At 36.1% G+C, this 16,376-nt stretch overlaps 2 pseudogenes; both read right to left on the bottom strand.

Annotated features, from left to right (window-relative positions):
* Positions 1–7,188: 7,188 nt before the first annotated feature.
* LOC111179223 (asparagine synthetase domain-containing protein 1 pseudogene) lies at positions 7,189–9,061 on the bottom strand (annotated as a pseudogene).
* Positions 9,062–9,122: 61 nt separating this feature from the next.
* On the bottom strand, positions 9,123–10,603 carry LOC149748375 (ASNSD1 upstream open reading frame protein pseudogene; annotated as a pseudogene).
* Positions 10,604–16,376: the final 5,773 nt, after the last annotated feature.

Here is a 16,376-nt window from a genome sequence, read left to right as displayed (position 1 = left end):
GGCAATAGAAAATATCAGCAAAGAAACAAAATGGAAAAAGGAACCACACAGAAGTTTTAGAATGGAAAAATATATGTACTATCTTCCACAGTGAGAGGGTGAAATATTTCACTGAATAAGGGCAGTAGCAATATTGAGATGGCAGAAAAATGTGTGAGTGAACTTGAAGATATATTATCTTCAAGGATGAACAATAGAAATTATCTAGTCCTAACAAAAGAAGGAAAAAACAAAAAAGAGTGAAAAGAAATGAACAAAGCTTCAGGAATCTCTGAAACAATTCCAAAAGGTGTAATGTGACTCCTGGAAGGAGATGATAAACAGTCTATTGCAACAAAAAATATTTGCAGAACTAATGGCTAAAAATTTCCTAAATTTTGTCAAAGGCATACACCTAGAGATTTGAAAAGCTCAGAGATTTGAAAACCCCAAACAGGGTAAACCCAAAGAAATCCATGCCAGATGCTGGGAAAACTGGACAGCTACCTATATGTAAAAAAAAAATGAAATTAGAACATTCTTTAATACCATACACAAAAATAAGCTCAAAATAGTTTAAAGACCTAAATGTGAGACCTGACACTATGAAACTCTTAGAGGAAAACAGGCAGAACACTCTCTGACATAAATTGCAGCAATATCTTTTTCAATCTGTCTCCCAGGGTAATGGAAATTTAAAAAAAATAAAAATAAACAAATGGGACCTAACTCAACTCAAAAGCTTTTGCACAGCAAAGGAAACCATAAACAAAATAGAAAGACAACCCACAGAATGGGAGAAACTATTTGCAAATGATGTGACTGACAAGGGATTAGTCTCCAAAATTTACAAACAGCTCATGCAGCTTAATCTCATCAAAACAAAGAACCCAATCGAAAAATGGTCAGAAGACCTAAATAGACATTTCTCCAAAGAAGACATACAGATGGCCAAGAGGCACATGAAAAGATGTTCAACATTGCTAATTATTAGAGAAATGCAAATCAAACTTACATTGAGATATCACCTTACACCAGTCAGAATAGCTATCATCAAAAAATCCACAAACAATAAATGTTGGAGTGGGTGTGGAGAGAAGGGAACTCTCCTACACTGTTGATGAGAATGTAAATTGGTACAGCCACTATGGAGAACAGTATGGAGGTTCCTTAAAAACCTAAAAATAGGACTTCCCTGGTGACGCAGTGGTTAAGGGTCTGCCTGCCGATGCAGGGGACATGGGTTCGTGCCCCGGTCCGGGAGGATCCCACATGCCGCGGAGCAACTGCGTCCATGGGCCATGGCCGCTGAGCCTGCGCGTCCGGAGCCTGTTGCTCCGTTGCACTGCAAAAAAAACAAACAAACCTAAAAACAGAGCTACCATATGATACAGCAACCCCACTCCTGGGCATATATCCAAGGAAAAACATGGTCTGAAAGGATGCATGCACCCCAATGTTCATTGCAGCACTGTTTACAGTAGTCAAGACATAGACGCAACCTAAATATCCATCAACAGAGGAATGGATAAAGAAGTTGTGGTACATATATACAATGGAATATTACTCAGCCATAAAAAAGAATGACATTTGCAGCAACATGGATGGACCTAGAGATTGTCATACTGAGTGAAGTAAGTCAGAGAAAGTGAAATATCATATAATATCACTTATATGCAGAATCTAAAAAAAATTTATACTAATGAACTTATTTACAAAACAGGCTCACAGGCTTAGAGAACAAACTTATGGTTACCAGGGGGGAAGGGTGGGGGGAAGGGATAGTTAGGGAGTTTGGGATTGACATGTACACACGGCTGTATTTAAAATGGATAACCAACAAGGGCCTACTTATAATACAGGGATCTCTGTTCAGTATTATGTAAGAACCTCGATGGGAAAAGAATTTGAAAAAGAATAGATACATGTATATATATAACTGAATCACTTTGCTGTACACGTGAAACTAACACATTGTTAATCAACTATATAAAATTAAAAGTTAAAAAAAAATCCATGCCAAGACACTTAATAATAAAACTACTGAAACCTAAAGGCAAAGACAAAATCTTATATGATGACAAATACAGATGATGCATTACTCATGGGGAACAAAGGAAAATGATTATTTGAATGACTGTAGATTTCTCATGAGGAATTGTGAAAGCAGAAGGGACTGAAACAGTATTTTTTAAAGCTCTGAAGGAAAAGAACCCTCAGCCCAGAATTCTATATCCAGTGACAATACCTTCATGAATGAAAGTGAAATAAAGACACTCTCAGATGAAATCAAAGAGAATTCATTGTCAGCAGACCTGTTTTAAGAGAAATGCTAAAGGAAGTTTTTAAGACAAAAGGGAAATGATCCAAGAAGGAAACTTGGAAAATCTGGAATGAAAAAAATTCAAGAGACATGGTAGATAGCTGGGTATATATTATAAACTTCTACTTCTCTCCAGTTCTTTAAAATATGTTTGATGGTTGAAGGCAAAAATAGCAACAGTATGTGATAGTGGTTTCACTGTATGTAGAGGTAATACCTTATATTAAAAAACTACCATATCAGCTCGGGAGGGTAAATTGACTCTATGGTGCTAACTTTGAAACTTGTAAAATTTGATTCTATATACTGCAAAAAGTGATGTATAACTAACATTATCTTGATAGCAACCACTAAAAAACCTATACAAAGAGATGTAGAAAAAACATAATAAATTAAAAGTTTAAATAATTCAAAAGAAGGCAAGAAAGGGTAACCAGAGGAATGAAAAACAGAATAAACAGGAAACAAATAGTAGACATAAATTTTAAAAAATCAACTATTATATAAGATATATGTGTTCCCAAAACAAAAATTTAAAAACAAAGATTGTCTGAATGAATAAAAACACAAGTATCTCATTTCTTTTTTTTCTTTTCTTTTTTTTTTTTTACATCTTTATTGGAGTATAATTGCTTTACAATGGTGCGTTAGTTTCTGCTTTATAACAAAGTGAATCAGTTATACATATACATATGTTCCCATATCTCTTCCCTCTTGCGTCACCCTCCCTATCCCACTCCTCTAGGTGGTCACAAAGCACCGAGCTGGTCTCCCTGTGCTATGCGGCTGCTTCCCACTAGCTATCTATTTTACGTTTGGTAGTGTATATATGTCTATGCCACTCTCTCACTTCGTCACAGCCTACCCCTACCCCTACCCATATCCTCATGTCCATGCTCTAGTAGGTCTGTGTTTTTATTCCTGTTTTACCTCTAGGTTCTTCATAACATTTTTTTCCCATAAATTCCATATATATGTGTTAGCATACAGTATTTGTCTTTCTCTTTCTGACTTACTTCACTCTGTATGACAGACTCTAGGTCCATCTGCCTCATTACAAATAGCTCAATTTCATGTCTTTTTATGGCTGAGTAATATTCCATTGTATATATGTGCCACATCTTCTTCTCATTTCAAATATAATACAGGTAGGTTCAAAAGGAGAAGGATGGAAAAAGATAAATTATGCAAACACTAATTAAAATAAAACTGGAGTAGATATATCAATATCAAAGTAGGTATCTGAGCAAAAACATTTACCTGGGATGAGGGATATAACATAATGACAAAAGGGTCAATTGACCAAGAGGAAATATGGTCCTAAATGTGTATGCACCAAACAATAGATTTTCAAAATATATAAAGCAAAAATTGACAGAACTGAAAAAAAAAAAACAGGCAAATATACAATTAGAGATGTCAGCACTCTACTCTCAGTAGTTCATAGAACAAATAGAAAATCAGCAAGACCTAAAAAAAGAAAAAGAAAAAGAAAACCAGCATGATATAGAACTCAACAATACCATCAACCGACTGGATATAGTCCACATTTATAGAATGTCACTCTACAACAGCAGAATATACATTCTTTTCAAATGAACATGAAACATTTGCTAAGACAGACTACATTCTGGGTAATAAAACAAACTTTAAATTTTTTTAAAAATTGAAATCATGCAAAATGTATTCCCTGATCATAATGGAATTAAGTGGAAAATCAGTAATAGAAAGAAATCAAGAAAATCTCCAAACTCTTGGAAGTTAAACAGCATGCCTCTAAATAATCTCTGGGTCAAGTAAAAAGTTTCAAGGAAAATACAGTTGACCCTTGAACAGCATGGGAGTTAGGGATGCCAATCCCTGCACAGTCAAAAAATCCATGTATAACTTTACATTGACCCTCTGGATCCAGGAATCCATGGATTCAACCAACCATGGATTGTGTAGTATTGCAGTATATATTTATTGGAAAAAATTTGCACATAACTGGACCCATGCAGTTCAAATCCGAGTTGTTCAAGGGTCAGCTGTATTTTGAACTAAATACAAATGCATTATTATGAAACCATATTTAATATGTACTCTAAGTCAAGAATAAATATTGTGATCTCTCTGTTAACCACTAAAGAAATAATACAATAAATAATTTTCCAGTTATCTATTGCTGCATAAAAACTACCCTCAAATTACTGCTTTTTAAAAATTGAGATATAATTGACATACAAATAGTTCTAGGTGTATAATTAATGATTAGATATATGTATGTATTGTGATTACCACAATAAGTTTAGTTTACCACAATAAGTTTAGTTAACATTCATCACCACATATAGTTACAATTTTTTTCTTTCTTGTGATGAGGACTTTTAAGATTTACTGTGGTAGCAACTTTCAAATATATAATACAGTATGGTTAGCTAAAGTCACTATGCTGTATATTACATCCCTAGGACTTATTTATAAGTGAAAGTTTGTACCTTTTAAAACACCTTCACCCATTTCAGCCACTCCCCACTCCTGGCAACAACCAATCTGTTCTCTGCATCTATGAGTTTGGTGTTTTTAGTTTTTGTTTTTAAGATTCTAAGTAGAAGTGATCATACAGTAATTGTCTTTCTCTGTCTGACTTATTTCACTTAGCATGATGCCCTCAAGGTCCATACATGTTGTTACAAAAAATAGAATTTCCTTTTGTATGGCTGAATAGTATTTCATTGCATATATATATATATATATATATATATATATATATATATATACACACACACACACCACATTTTTTTAACCCATTCATGTGTTAATGAACACTTAGGGTGTCTCCATGTCTTGGCTATTGTGAATAATGCTTTAATAAACACAGGGGTACAGATATCTTTTTGAGTTAGTGATTTCATTTCCTTCAGTTAAATGTCCAGAAGTGGAATTGCTGGATCATATGGTAGTTCTATTTTTAATTTTTGAGGAACCTCCATATTGTTTTCCATAGTGGCTGTACCAGTTAACATTCCCACCAACAGTGCACAAGGGTTCCCTTTTCTCCACATCCTCACCAATACTTGTTATTTCTTGTCTTTTTGATAATAGCTATTCTAACAGGTGTGAGGGGACATCTTATTGTGGTTTTGATTTGCATTTCACTGATTAGTGATGTTGAACACCTTTCCCTGTACCTGTTGGCCCTTTGTGTGTCTTCTTTGTGAGGATGTCTATTCAGATACTTTTCCCATTTATTAATTAATTTGTTTTTTCTATTGAGTTGTAGTAGTTCTTTATGTATTATGGATATTAACCCTTTATCAGATAAATGACTTGCAAATATTTTCTCGTATTCCATAAGTTGTCTTTTCACTTTGTTAATTGTTTCTTTTGATATAAAGAATCTTTTTAGTTTGATGTAGTCCCACTTTTTAATTTTTGCTTTTGTTGCTTTTCCTTTTGGTGTCAAATCCAAAAAATCATTGCCATGACTGATGTCCAGGAGCTCACCACCTATGTTTTCTTCTAGGAGATTTATGGTTTCAGGTCATACATTCATGTCTTTAATCCATTTTGAATTGATTTTGTGAGTAGAGTAAGATACTGGTTCAGTTTCATTCTTTTGCATGTGGCTGTTTAGTTTTCCCAACAGCATTATTGAAGAGACTATCCTTTCCCTATTTTATATTCTTGGCTCCTTTGTGGTAAAGTAATTGACCATATGTGCATGGGCTTATTTCTGGGCTCTCTATTCTGTTCCATTGGTCTATGTGTGTTTTTATGACAGTACTATACTGTTTTGATTACTATAGCTTTGTAGTATAGTTTGAAATCAGGAAGTGTGATGCCTCCAGCTTTTTCTTTCTTTCTCAAGATTGCCTTGGCTATTCAGTGCCTTTGTGGTTCCATACAAATTTTAGGATTGTATATTCTATTTTTGTGAAAAATGCCATTGAAATTATGATAGGGATTACATTGAATCTATCAGTTGCTTTGGGTAGTAGAGACATTTTAACAATGTTAATTCTTCCAATTAATGAGCATGGAATATCTTTCCATTTATTTGTGTCTTCTTCAAATTCTTTCATCAATGTCTTACAGTTTTCAGTGTGTATGTATTTCACCTCCTTGGTTAAATTTATTTCTAGGTATTTTATTCTTTTGCAATTGTAAATGTGAATGTTTTCTTAATTTCTCTTTCTGATAGTTCATTATTAGTGTATAGAAATGCAACTAACTTTTGTATATTGATTTTATATCCTTCAAGTTTACTGAATTCATTTATTAGTTCTAACAGGTTTTTTTTTTTGGTGGAGTTTTTAGGGTTTTCTATATATAATGTCATGTCACCTGCAAGTAGATGCAAATGTCATGTTCCTTTTCAATTTGGATGGCTTTTTTTTTTTCTTGACTATTACTCTGGCTAGCGCTTCCACTGTTGAATAAAAGTGGCAAGAGTTGGCATCTTTGTCTTGTTTCTGATCTTAGAAGCAAAGCTCTCTTTCTTTCTTTCTTTCTTTTTTTAAACCATTGAGTACAGTGTTTGCTGTGGGCTTGTAATATATGGCCTTTATTGATACTCAGTTTGTTGAGCATTTTTATCAGGGATGGATGTTAAATTTTGTCAAGTGCTTTTTCTGCATCTATTGAAATGATCATATGATTTTATCCTTCATTTTGTTAATGTGGTGTATCACACATTGATTGATTTGCAGGCATTGAACCATCATTACATGCCTGGAATAAATCATACTTGATCATGGTATAAATTTATGATAACAGTATACTTAATCATGTATTGTTGAATTTGGTTGGCTAATATTTGTTGAGGAGTTTTTGTTTGTTTTCAAAGAAGCAGAGTATTTTATTTTTTAAAAATCATCATTCAGTAAATGTTACACTATGAAATATTACATTTTAATCTCTTTTTCAATAGAAAGGTTTTCTAAAGAAATGACTTGGAGCTTTCCACATTTATCAGATGTCTTTTCATTATTCTTTTCCATTTTTGCAATTCTGTATACAAATTGCATGACCCATTTTGGCAGAAGAGCAGAGGTTGTAAGACCAAGTTCCACTGCTGCAAGATGCAAAATTAGTTTTTCACCAATTCTATGGGGTAAAGTCAAATTTGCCCTTTCCCAAACTGGTAGGGAATTTAGAAAGGAGACAGTTTCATGCGGGAAAGGAAATCTTCCTTCTTTTCCATGATCACCAATAACTGTCATCACGACCAAGATTTCTAGAAGAAATTCAACCCAGTTCCATCGCAATTTCCTTATTCTTCCTCTGGCCCATGTGTCTTGAAGCAGGCACGATGACGAGAATAACCTGCAAGCTGCTCATCTGCACCGATTCCAGTAAGAACTACCTTTGCACTGCTCTAATATGGTTTTGCTTCATCCTGGGTCACTAACCAACTAACTCCTCCAGAAGCAAACCATACTGCACAGCCAATGCTATCATCCAACACTGTATCCAAAGGCTTAATGAAGTGGGATATTCGAGTTCTTCTTAATCTTTGCAGTTCTTCTAGAGAAACATTAATTTCAACAAAATTCCACATCCGAAAAGGGTTGGCAGCTTGTAATTCCTTTAGTCCTGTTCTTCCTGTGATTCGATCTGGTATGTTGAATTGTTCACCAGGAGTAGCAGCAGCAATGACATTTTTAGAGGATTCTTCAGAGGGTATTTCACAATGATTTTCTGTTTTCTCCCTTTTTTGTTAAAACTAGCTGGTATGGTCTTTTCTTTAGTCATGAAAGCCACATTAAGAAGATTAATTGGTTCACCTAAGGGAATATGATGGTCAGCAAGGGCTGCAAAGCTTTTCTATTACTAGTTTTCAAAACTTTGTTTGGGGTCAGGTTTTCATTCCTAGGTAAACACAAGACACGTCTCTTGACTGCAATACTCAGGACATCAATGAACTGCTGACCTACTTCCTTCATGTGTCCATCAATAAGAAAGACCTGAAGGGTCTTTCTTGTCGGTGGGATGCTGGAAATGCTACTGCAATGGATCTCAAATGCAGTTTGTGGCAACGTCATATTTAAAGGGACAACAGCTTCTTTAAGATACAGTTTGGCTTCATTTGCTACCACTGATATAAATGTTGACAAGTCTGCTGAAATTTGAGTCAGGCTATTAACACATTCTTTGATAGCATCCTCCCTAGAGTTATTTCCAAGGATACAAATTTAAAACAACTGATTTGGAAATGGAAGTATTCTTGAGATCAATTCTGAAGATTCCAGATACTGGAACTTCTTGCCACTGATTGGCCACTCCAGATGTTTGGGTGCCAACTGAAGAGAGACAGGAACTCTTGCCCAAAGTACTAAAATGCCAAAGCAAGCTAAGATGACCAAAAAAATCCCTACCAAACCATAAAGAATGACCAGATGCTTGATAATATATAAAAGACCAAAGACGTTGGACTTTTGAGAAGAGTGACAAAATATCAGATTCATTCTTACAAGAGGAAAGATAATTAAACATTATTTGAGTATCATTCTCTTCAGCTTCAACCTTTATTCCACTAAAGACTTCTCCATTCCACAGGAATACATTTCCTCTTTCATCTTCCACAGGCTGGGTGGTCAACACCCCTCTTAAGTGAAGGACATGACCAGAAAATAAACACTGGTAATTAACATTAGACTTTAACAACTGTTTACTACTATTGGGTCCCCACCATTTAAGATTACACAGTAAATCCTCTTTCAAATCTTTGCTGAAATGCTCAACAGAAAAGCTTACTGCACAACAAATGCCACACATTTCTATGCAAATTTAAGTTTACTATTTCTTGATTTGGTCTTCTCTGAGTTTACTATTTCTTGGTATTCTTTCCTCAGCTCATCCAATATATTTTTGCTTTCAGAAAGCATTTCTGTTCAATCTGCAAGAAAATATGTTGCTGTTTTGTTGCTGCGTTTTTTGTTCTGTAATCTTGCTGCTGAGGTCTTCCTTGTGCAGAGCCGAGTTGTTGGTAGGGACCAGCCCCGCACTGTCCTTGGGTTGTACACCCTGGCTGGGCATCTCCACAGAGCATTAAATATGCAGTGTTGAGGATTTTTGCCTCTATGTTCATCAAGAATATTGGCCTGTAATTTCTTTTCTTGTTGTGTTCTTGTCTAGTTTTGATATCAGAGTAATGCTGGCCTTGTAAAATTAGTTTGGAAGTGTTCCCTCCTCTTCTATATTTTTTGGAAGAGTTTGAGATGGATTGTTATTAATTCTTCTTTAAATGTTTGGTAGAATTCACCAGTGAAGCCATCTGTTCCTGACTTTTGTTTGTTGGGAGATTTTTTTATTAGTAATTCCACCTCCTTCCTAGTAACAGATCTACTCAGATTTTCTGTTTCTTCATGATTCAGTTTGGTAGGTTGTATGTTTCTAGAAATTTATACATTTCTTCTAAGTTGTCCAATTTTTTGGTGTATAATTGTTCATAGTAGTCTCTTATGATCCTTTGTATTTCTTTTTTTCTTTTTTTAAAGATTTACTTATTAATTTATTTTTGGCTGTGTCAGGTCTTAGTTGCGGCACACGGGATCTTTCTTGAAGCATGCGGGATCTTTCGTTGTGGCATGCGGGCTCTTTGTTGTGGTGCGCAGTCTTCTTTCTAGTTGTGGCATGCAGGTTTTCTCTTCTCTAGTTGTGGTGTGCAGGCTCCAGGGCGCATAGGCTCTGTAGCTGTGGTGCGTGAGTTCCAGAGCACGTGGGCTCTGTAGTTTGCAGCATGTGGGCTCTAGTTGAGGCACGCAAGCTCAGTAGTTGTGGCATGCGGGCTTAGTTGCCCCGCAGCATCTCAGTTCCCTGACCAGGGATGGAACCCATGTCCCCTGCATTGTAAGGTGGATTCTTTACCACTGGACCACAAGGGAAGCCCAGATCCTCTGTATTTCTGCGGTATAAGTTACCATGTCTCCTCTTTCATTTCTGATTTTGTTTGAGTCCTCTCTCTTTTATTCTTAGTGAGTCCAGCTAAAGGTTTGTCAATTTTGTTTATCTTTTCAAAGAACCAACTCTTAGTTTCATTGATCTTTTCTATTGTCTTTTTAGTCTCCAATCATTTATTTCCATTGTGATCTTTGTTATTTCCTTCTTTCTACTAACTTTGGATTTTATTTGTTGTTTTTCTGGTTTCTTGAGGTATAAAGTTATGTTGTTTATTTGAGGTTTTTCTTGTTTCTTAATGTAGGCATTTATCACCATGAACTTCTGTCTCAGAAATGTTTTTGCTGCATCACATAAGTTTTGATATATTGTATTTCCATTTTCATTTATCTCAAGATATTTACTTTGCTTTTAATTTCTTCTTTGACCCATCAGTTTTTCAGTAGGATGATGTTTAATATCCATATATTTGTGTATTTTCAAGTTTTCTTATTGTAATTAATCTCTACTTTTATACCATTGTGGCTGGAAAAGATGCTTGATATGATTTCATATTTTCAAACTTCTTATATTTATTAAGACTTGTTTTGTGGCTAACATATGATCTATCCTGGAGAATGTTCCATGTGTGTTGGAGAAGAATGTGTATTATGCTGCTTTTGGATGGAATGTTCTGGAAATGTCTATTAAGTCCATCTGGTCTAACATGTTATTTAAATCCAGTGTTTTCTCATCAACTTTCTGTCTGAATGCTCTCTCTACTGATGAAAGTGTGGTATTGAAATCTCCTACTATTATTGTTTTGCTGTCTGTTTCTCCCTTTAAGTTTGTTAATATTTACTTTATATATTTAAGTGCTTATATTGGGGATGAATAAATATTTACAGATCTTATACCCTGTTGGATTGACCCTTTTATCATTATACAGTGGCCTTGTCTCTTATTACAGTCTTGTCTTAAAGTCTATTTTGTCTGATGTAACTATAGGTACCCCAGCATTTTTTTTGGTTTGCATTGCATCCATTCCTTCATTTGCAGTCTTTGTGTGTCCTTAAGCATGAAGTGAATTTTTTCTAAGCAGCATATAGTTGGGTCTTTTTCTTTTTCTTTTCTTTTTTAAATTAACTTTTATTGGCATATAGTTGCTTTACAATGTTGTGTTAGTTTCTGCTGTACAGCAGAGTGAATCAGCTATACATATACATCTATCCCCTCTATTGGGGATTTCCTTCCCAATTAGGTCACCACAGAGCACTGAGTAGAGTTCCCTGTGCTATACAGTATGTTCTCATTAGGTATCTATTTTATACATAGCATCAGTAGTGTATATATGTCAATCCCAATCTCCCAATTCATCCCACTCCCCCTTTCCCCCTGGGTATCCATACTTTTGTTCTCTATGTCTGTGTCTCTATTTCTGCTTTGCAAGTAAGATCATCTATACCATTTTTCTAGGTTCCACATATATGTGTTAATATACAATATTTGTTTTTATCTTTCTGACTTACTTCACTCTGTATGACAGACTCTAGGTCCATCCACCTCACTACAAATAACTCAATTTCGTTTCTTTTTAACGCTGAGTAATATTCCATTGTATATATGTGCCACATCTTCTTTATTCATTCATCTGTCGATGAGCACTTAGGTTGCTTCTATGTCTGGGCTATGGTAAATAGTGCTTCAATGTACATTGTGGTACATGTCTCTATTTGAATTATGGTTTTCTCAGGGTATATGCCCAGTAGTGGGATTGCTGGTCGTATGGTAGTTCTATTTTTAATTTTTTAAGGAACTTTCATACTGTTCTCCATAGTGGCTATATCAATTTACATTCCCACCAACAGTGCAAAAGGGTTCCCTTTTCTCCACACCCTCTCCAGCATTTATTGTGTGTAGATTTTTTGATGATGGCCATTCTGACTGGTGTGAGCTGATGCCTCATTGTAGTTTTGATTTGCATTTCTCTGATAATTAGTGATGTTGAGCATCTTTTCATGTATTTGTTGGCCATCTGTATGTCTTCTTTGGAGAAATGTCTATTTAGGTCTTCTGCCCATTTTTGGATTGGGTTGTTTGGGTTTTTTTTTTTTTTTATATTGAGCTGCATGAGCTGTTTGTATATTTTGGAGATTAATCCTTTGTCAGTTGCTTCGTTTGGAAATATTTTCTCCCACTTTGGAGGTTGTCTTTTTGTCTTGTTTATGGTTTCCTTTTCTGTGCAAAAGCTTTTAAGTTTAATTAGGTCCCATTTGTTTATTTTTGTTTTAATTTTCATTACTCTAGGAGGTGGGTCAAAAAAGATGTTGCTGTGTTTATGTCATAGAGTGTTCTGCCTGTGTTTTCCTCTAAGAGTTTTATAGTGTCTGACCTTACATTTAGGTCTTTAATCCATTTTGAGTTTATTTTTGTGTATGGTGTTAGGGAGTGTTCTAATTTCATTCTTTTACATGTAGCTGTCCAGTTTTCCCAGCACCACTTATTGAAGACACTGTCTTTTCTCCATTGTATATTCTTGCCTCCTTTGTCATAGATTAATTGACCATAAATTTGTGGGTTTATTTCTGGGCTCTCTATTCTGTTCCATTAATATATGTGTCTGTTTTTGTGCCAGTATGATACTATTTTGATAACTGTAGCTTTGTAGTATCATCTGAAGGTGGGGAGCATGATACCTCCAGCTATGTTTTTCATTCTCAAGATTATTTTTGCTTTTCAGGGTCTTTTATGTTTCCATACACATTTAAAAATTATTTGTTCTAGTTCTGTGAAAAATGCCATTGGTCATTTTAACAATATGAATTCCTCTAATTCATGAACACAATGTATCCTTCCATCTGTTGATGTCATCTTTAGTTTCTTGCATCAGCATCCTATAGTTGTCCTGGTACAGGTCTTTTACCTCCTTAGGCAGGTTAATTTTTAGGTATTTTATTCTTTTTGATGCAATTGTGAATGGAATTGTTTCCTTAATTTCTCTTTTTGAGAGTTCTTCCTTAGAATATAGAAATGCAACAAACTGTTTATTAATTTTGTATCCTGCAACTTTACTGAATTCATTGATGAACTCTAGTATATTTTTATTGGAATCATTAGGATTTTCTATGTATAGTAATCATGTCATCTGCAAATAGTAAGTTTTACTTTTTCCTTTCCAAGTTGAATTACTTTTAATTCTTTTCTTGTCTGATTGCTATGGATAGGACTTCCAATACTATGTTTAATAAAAGTGGTGAGAGTAGGCATCCTTGTCTTGTTCCTGGTCTTAGAGGAAATGCTTTCAGCTTTTCACCATTGAGTATGATGTTAGCTCTGGACTTAACATGTATGGCCTTTACTGTGTTGAGGTATATTCCCTCTATACCCACTTTCTGGAGAGTTTTTATCATAAATGGTTGTTAAATTTTGTCTGAAGCTTTTTTTTTTTCCTTCAGTTTGGTGTATGACATTGATTGATTTGTGGATATTGAACATCCTTGCATCCCTGGGATAAATCCCACTTGATTACAGTGTATGATCCTTTTAATGTATGGTTGGATTTGGTTTGCTAATATTTTGTTGAGGATTTTTGCATCTTTGTTCATTAGTGATATTGTGATATTGGCCTGTAATTTTCTTCTTCTGTGATATCTTTGTCTGGTTTTGATAGAAGGGTGATGCTAGCCTCATAGAATCAGTTTGGAAGTATTCCTTCTGCAATTTTTTGGAATAGTTTGAGAAGGATAGGTGTTAACTCTTCTCTAAATGCTTCATAGAATTCACCTGTGAAGGCATCTGGTCCTGAACTTTTGTTTGTTGGAATCAAAACTTTTGTTTGATTCAGTTTCATCACTGGTACTTGGTCTGTTCATATTTTTTATTTCTTCCTGCTTCATTCTTGAGAAATTGTACCTTTCTAAGAATTTGTCCATTTCTTCTAGGTTATCCATTTTATTGGTATATAATTATTCATAGTAATCATTGTGTTTCTGTGGTGCTGGTTGTAACTCTCCTTTTTCACTTCTGTATTTATTGTGCTGTCAATTTCTTTCTTTATGCATGTTAATATTTGCTTTATGTATTTAGGTAGTACTACATTGGGTGCATATATATTTATAATTGTTATATCTTTTTCTTGGATTTATCCCTTGATCCTTATGTAATATTCTTCTTTGTTTCTTGTAACAGTCTTTGTTTTAAATTCTATTTTGTCTGATGTAAGTATTGCTACCCCAGCTTTCTTTTGATTTCTTTTTCTATCCTCTCATTTTTAGTCTGTGTCTTTAGATCTTAAATGAGTCTCTTGTATATAGCATATATACGGTTCTTTTTCTTTTTTTTATTCATTTATCCACTCTCTGTCTTTTGATTGGAACATTTAGTTCATTTACATTTAGGGTATTTATTGATATGTATTTTGTTAATTGCTTGTTGGGTTGTTTTTATAGTTCTGTTTTGTTCATTTCTTCTTTTGTTCTCTTCCCTGGTGACTTGATTGGTATCTTTAGTGGTACGTTTGGATTCTTTTTTCTTTTTCGTATGTGTATCTATTAGAGACTTTTAGTTTGTGGTTACCATGAGGGGTGTGTGTGTGTGTGTGTGTGTGTGAGAGAGACCAGAGTTATATGCTCTAGGGGTGCCCCCTGTGTGGGCTTTGTGGGTCCTTCTGTTGTGGTGAGCTGAGTACTGTGGGCAGTGTGGTAGGCATGGCTGGCCCCCAGTCTGGTTGTTGTCAGGCCATGCCTTGTGTAGAGGCTACTGGCCACTGGTGGCAGGGCCAGGTCACGAGGTGGCTGGCTACAGAACCATTGGTGCCTGGTTCACTGGTGGGTGGAGTCAGGGTACAGGATACCATGGGGCTGGTGCCCACCCACCAGTAGGTAAAGCTAGGTCCTGGGGCTAGTGCCACCTCACTGGCAGGCAGAGCTGTGTCCTGGGGTCTGGCTGCATGGTCCTGGGGGTCTTGGGTCTAGTGCCTTTGCATTGGTGAGTGGGGCCAGGGCCATGTCCAGGGGCAGCTGTGGGCTCAGGTGGTCTTAAGGCAGCCTATCTGCTGATTGATGGGGCTGTGTCCCCCCCGGGGGGGGACACTTTGTGCGGCCTGAGGTATCCCAGCACTGGTGCCCACAGGCTGGTGGTCTGTGGCAGGACTTGGTCCTGAGGCTAATAAACTAGAGGAAGGATTCAAAAATGGTGCGTGCCAGCACCACTGTCCACGTAGTAGAATGAGCTCCCCAAAATGGCTGCTGCCAGTGTCTATGTCCCCAGCATGAGCTGCAGTTTCCTCCTGCCTCTTTGGAAGACTCTCTAAGATCAGCAGGTAGGTCTCACCTAGGCTCCTTTCAAATTAGTGCTTCTGCCTTGGGTCCCAGAGCATGTGAAATTTTGTGTGCACTGTTTTAAGAGTGGAGTCTCTATTTCCTACAGCCCTCTGGGTCTCCTGGAAGTAAACCCCACTGGCCCTCAAAGCCAAACATTCTGGGGACTTTTCTTCCTGGCATGGGACTTCCAAGCTGAGGATCCCAATGTGGGGCTCAGACCCCTCACTCCTTGGGGAGAACCTCTGCAATTGTAATTAATCTCTCAATTGTGTGTCACCCAGCTGGGGTGTATAGGTCTTAACTATACTGTGATTCTGAGCCTCCAACCCATCTCTTTTTGTAGTTCCTTCTTTATATCTTTAGTTGTACAAAGTCTTTTCTGGAAGCTCTAGTCTTTTTCATTGATAGCAGTTCTGTAAATACTTGTAATTTTGGTGTACCCATGAGAGGAGGTGAGCTCAGGGTCTTTCTACTCTGTTGTATTGGCAGTGTCCCTCTCTTGCTGCATTTTAGAATCTCTCCTTGTCTTTAACTTTTGACAATTTAGTTATAATATGTCTTGGTGTGGGTCTTTTGGGATTCCTCTTATTTGAAACATTCTAGTCTTCCTCAATCTGGATGTCTGTTTCCTTCCCCGGGTTAGGCAAGTTTTCAGTAAATATTTCTTCAAAAATTGTTCTGCCCATTTCTCTCTCATTTCTCCTTCTCAGATTCCTATAATGTGAACATTGGTCCTCTTGATGTTGTCCCACAAGTCCTTTGAGCTATCTCCACTTTTTGTTTTTTTCTTTATGTTCCTCTAATTGGATGAATTAGAAGCCTATCCCTCAGGCTGAAGGTTTTAAAATAAGCAAATAAGCCTCTTTTAGTGAAAGAATGGGTGTTTCAGTCTA

The sequence above is a fragment of the Delphinapterus leucas genome, chromosome 9, assembly GCF_059928025.1.
Source record: "Delphinapterus leucas isolate spDelLeu-1000000601 "Yukka" chromosome 9, BTC_Dleu_Yukka2, whole genome shotgun sequence".
NCBI classification, from domain to species: Eukaryota; Metazoa; Chordata; class Mammalia; order Artiodactyla; family Monodontidae; genus Delphinapterus; species Delphinapterus leucas.
Note: the sequence above shows the minus strand (reverse complement) of the source record. Positions and strands in the feature narration are given on the sequence as shown.